The sequence below is a fragment of the Tupaia chinensis genome, unplaced genomic scaffold (assembly GCF_000334495.1).
Source record: "Tupaia chinensis unplaced genomic scaffold, TupChi_1.0 Scaffold000044_1, whole genome shotgun sequence".
In the NCBI taxonomy this organism is placed as follows: Eukaryota; Metazoa; Chordata; class Mammalia; order Scandentia; family Tupaiidae; genus Tupaia; species Tupaia belangeri.
Genome location: NW_006159500.1, coordinates 3,519,867 through 3,525,040, shown reverse-complemented (window position 1 = coordinate 3,525,040; position 5,174 = coordinate 3,519,867). Strand labels below are relative to the sequence as shown.

The 5,174-nt window shown below is 36.2% G+C and overlaps 1 pseudogene; it reads left to right on the top strand.

The window, feature by feature from the left end:
- The first annotated feature begins 4,138 nt into the window (after nt 1-4,138).
- On the top strand, nt 4,139-4,648 carry LOC102473458 (60S ribosomal protein L12 pseudogene; annotated as a pseudogene).
- Nucleotides 4,649-5,174: the final 526 nt, after the last annotated feature.

Sequence of the window (5,174 nt, the reverse complement as noted above, 5' to 3'; positions counted from 1 at the left end):
AAATTTTCATTTTATTTAGGCCAGCATGATTACAGTTTTATAACATGATTTCAGACTATAAAGACATTACTGTGCTAATCCTGAGGAAGTCAATTGGATTTTATATACTAGCTATAACAATCAGTAATATTTTATAGCTATATGATGGTTGTTATGAATATTAATTGCCACTATCAACAGTTCCTGGACTGCCATTTATTCTCTATTTCTTTGGCTTTACAATGAAGGCTCTAAAATGAAATCTACTTATTATTATCTATGCCAAGTGATTTTTAAAAAATCTTTTTTAAAGAAATCTTTTGGATTACTCTAATTCCAATGCTATCTTTCCATTTTTAATGAATGAAAAAAATAGAAATAGATTATTGGAGAACTAATGTTACCCTTCCATTACTTATATACTTTCAACCGTTCTTATTCATAGACATAGAATATATTATTGTCTTTTTTCAAAAAAAAAAATTTGTCAGAGGGCACATATACTCACATGAAAAAGAGAAAGAAAGAGGGAGAAAGAGAGAAAGTACCAGTGTGGGTGAAGGTCACGCTGCAATCCTTTCTTTTATTTAGTGAGCACTCCCTGTGGTATTGCTGAATGTGAAAAGTATACATCCCAAGCATAATTGTACCATGTTTTGCCATAAATTTCATTCTATGAGTAGGAATAAAAGAAGAGGTAAATAAATATTTCCTTAAATGTAAGGCAAATGGAAGACTATAAATTGAACATTTTAAAATGTTAACTGAACTATTATCAAATATATGAAAAAGGTGGAGCATGAGACAGGATGGGAGGAAACAGAGATTTAAGACAGAAGATATAGGATAATGCTCTAAACTATTTTCAGTGTGAAGATAAAGGGAACAGAGACTCAAAGGAGGATGCTGAAGTAAAGGTGAATCAAGCAAACCTGTTTGAGGATGCACTCAACAACTAAAAATGACCAGATAGGGAGACTCTCAGTTTTGGCTCCAACACGTAAAAAACTTGGAAGTCATCACTCCCATCCTTACAGCAAGAAAAAGTGAACAAATTGAAAATTAACTTCTTTTAGAAGAAGAATTCATCAGAGAATTGAGATCAATGAGGGAGTGGAAACCCTCTAGTATTGGCCCCAGTTTATCTCACTCAAGATAATCCAGTCTTACACACATCTTGCAAATCTTGTAGGAGCCCCATAAGATTTACAAGAGAAAGATCTAAGAAAAATTCCTTCCTATTTTAGCAGAGGAGAGTGGGAGAGTAACCATTTTCCAAAATAAAGTTGTTTCAAAACAAAAGCCGGTTTATCCAAGAGAATAAAATTTACCAATGTTGTGTTTACCTGGAGGAAGGGCAATTAGGCAACTGCAACCCTCTCTATCCTTTCCGACTCACCTAAGGGAAGAAAAAGATGTCATATCCCAAAGACTCCAGGTCACTTAAAGACTGGGTTCTAATCATAGGATTATAGACTGCTGTTTCTTCCCCATGCCTTGTCATCATATCAACAAGCCTTCGAAATAATAACAGTGGATTACAAGCGAAAGAAATACAAGACACAGACTCTATTTAAGAAGTAATTCTTAGGGAAATCCAAAGACAACGGGGAAGAACAAACAAAGATGAGAGGAAACTAAATGTGTTGATATGTACGGTTACAGGAAATGTAAATATAGCCAAGCAACTAGACAGATTAACATAAAGTCTCCCACTGAAGGCTATGTAGCTGATAAATCATGTCTGGATTTCAACAAAAATTACAAAGCATGTTTAAAAATAAGAAAAAGAACACAATCTAAAGAGATAAAACACGCATCAAAACCAGACTCATATATATTTTGCAGCCATGAGACAGAAAATTTAAATAACTGTTATTAATATGTTAAGGACTGAGGTGGACAAAGTGGACAATATACAGGAACAGATGGATAATGTAAATAGAGAAATGGAAATGATAAGAAATCAAAAGAATAAAAAAGAATTAAAAAACTGTAACAGAAAAAATAAATGTGTCTGGTGATTTTATCTGGAGACTAGACAGGGCCAAGAAAAGAATCAATGATCTTGAATATTGCAAATATAAATCTCCTAAACCGAAACGAGGAATAAAGGGGATTTAAAAAAAAAAAAAAGCAGAAAAATCCAAGAATTATGGGATGATTACAAAAGGTGTAATATATTTGTAGGTGGAATACTCAAAGGAAAAGGAGAATACAAAACAGAAGAAACATCTGGAGTATAAGTAAATGTGAATTTTTAAAAAAATGAACAAAAAACACCAAACAGATCCAGATAGCTCAGAGACTACCAGGCAAGGTCAATGCCAAAAATAAAAACAAAAACAAAACAAAACAAAAAAACCCCATACACATATCATATTCAAAGTGCAGAGCAACAAAGACACAGAGAACTCTTTTAAGAAGCCAAAGGACAAGGAAAAAGCTTTAGCTTAAAAGGAAGAAGAATTACATTAGCCTAAAAAACATATACCAGGAACTTTTAAAACTCAACAGTAAGGGGACCAGCAGTTGGCGTAAAGTCTATGTCGTTGGACTCCCATGTAGTTGACCAAAGTTTGAGTCTCAGACCCAGTGGCTTAAACTCACACTGGGCATGTGTGTGTGCATGCCCAAGGTCCCGAGAAGAGAATGGAGAAGAGATTGCGGCGTGGCCATTCCCACTGGGTGGGTGATTCCTCGCCTTATGTCTTTCTCTGTCTTCCTGGTGAGCTCATGTGCCCTATAGCAAAAATCTCACTTAAAAAAAAAAAAAAAGAAAGAAAGAAAGAAAAACTCAACAGTAAGAAAACATACAACTAAAGAACAAATTGGGTATAAAACAGTGGCTACATTATGTTATGTGTTTGCCAAAATCCACAGAATGTGATACTTAACCTAAGAATATATTTGCATGGCACATATGCATATATAAAGCTACTTAAAACCATTTGTTATTATGGAATTTCAAAATAGGACAACTAAATACCAATTCACTTGTTTAAAATGGCTAAAATCCAAAAAACTAACAATATTAAACACTGGTGATAATGTATAGCCACAAAAATACTTATTAATTCTTTATAGGAATGCAGTACAAGAGTACAACAATTTTGGAAGACTGTTGATTGGTTTCTTACAAATTTTCTTGCCATATGATCCAAAAGTATGCTCCTATGTATTGACTCAACTGAGTTGAAAAATTATGTTCACACAAAATCCTGCACAGGAATGTTTCCAGCAGCTTTACTTATAATTTCCAAAACCTGGAAGCAACCAAGATGTCCTTCCATAGGAAATGAAGAAACAAATTGTGGTACATCCGTGCAACGGAGTATCATTCAGCAATAAAAAGAAGTGAGCTCTTGTACTACAGAAAGATGTGAAGGAAACTCAAATGGTTCTAAGTGAAATAAGCCAGTCTGAAAAGACTATATTCCTTATGATTCCAAACACATGGCATTCTAAAAGAAGTACAGTGACAGATATCAGTGTTTACCACAGCTTCAGGGAAGAGGAAAAGGAATAAATTGATGAAGCATAGGGAATATTTAGTGTGGTGAAACTTATTCTGTATTATACTATGGTGGTGGATACATGATATTATGTGTTTGTCAAAACCCATAGAATTTGACAACACAAAAAGTGACTTTTGATGTAGACAAGTATTTAATGTAAAATAAAAGGCAAGAGGAACTGCACATAAATACTGTACTCTAGTCAATAAAATTGTTTCCTGTGGAGTAAAAGTTAACAAGTCAGATAGCGCTATATGTGTTTCCTGGAATTGAACAAATAAATAAGTGGATGGAAATGATGGTAACCAATTAGAGACATCATCAAAAACTTGTATAGATGATTACATACAGAAATGCATAGATACAGGTGGATCACTATACACAGGGGTTAGCATACTACATATTTCCTTGTTCCCTTGGCTGACTAGGTCTTAAGGAAATGATGCCCTCATCGGAGCAAGCACGTTTAACATCCAACATGAGTTTCTAATATTTTTCTCCAGTAAAAGGAACATGTCTCCTTGAAGAAATGTCTGACTTTAGGACTGGGATAGAAATACATCAAATAGCTTTTGGCTTTGGGCTTGGAGGAGGCCTCGGTGCAACTTTCTTCATTGTCTGAAATCCAGGTTCATCCGACACCAGCTGCCTCCACCATGCTGCCCAAGTTCGACCCCAACGAGGTCAAAGTCGTGTACCTGAGGTGCACAAGTGAAGTTGGTGCCAAATCTGCCCTGGCCCCCAAGATTAGCCCCCAAGGTCTGTCTCCAAAAAATGTTGGTGATGACATCGTCAAGGCAACTGGTGACTAGAAGGGCCTGAGGATTACCGTGAAACTGACCATTCAGAACAGACAGGCCCAGATCGAAGTGGTACCTTCTGCCTCTGCGCTCATCATCAAAGCCCTCAAGGAATAGCCAAGAGACAGAAAGAAGCAGAAGATTGTTAAACATAGTGGAAACATCACTTTTGATGAGATTGTCACCATTGCCGGAGAGATGAGCCACCAGTATTTGGCCAGCGAACTCTCTGGAACCATTAAAGAGATTCTGGGGACAGCCCAGTCTGTAGGCTGCAATGTTGATGGCCACCACCCTCATGACATCATTGATGACATCCACAGTGGCGTGGTGGAATGCCCAACTAGTTAAGAAGTACACAGGAAAATGTCTCAATAAAGGATCATGTGACAACAAAAAAAGAAAGAAAGAACAATACATGAAATAAACTTAGTAAACTTGGGGCACTTTTCAGTACAAACAAAAATCAAGACAAAAGTCCTTATCAATGGGAGTGTATCAAATGCGCACAGGACCCTTTTAAAAGAACTCCTCCTCACCAAAGTTGAAACAAAGTATTGTATTATATCCAAAAACATATAATAAGTATCCTTGAGTCTATAATAATATAAATTAATAATGGAATAAATTAACAAATCAGGAACAAGAGACATTCTCCCATACAGAACTCCAAATAAGTTATTGAGCAATCCCTCCTACAGAAAGAATGAGTATAACTCCCCACTTTTAAAATGTAAGTTGAGGCCGGCAGGTGGCATGGGGATAAAAGGCACTGGACTCTCACATGGCCAACCACAGTTCAAGTCCTGGACTCAGCTTGCTTTCTCACTTTCTCTCTCTCTCCCTCTCTCTCTCTCTCTATCTCTGTCTCTCTCTC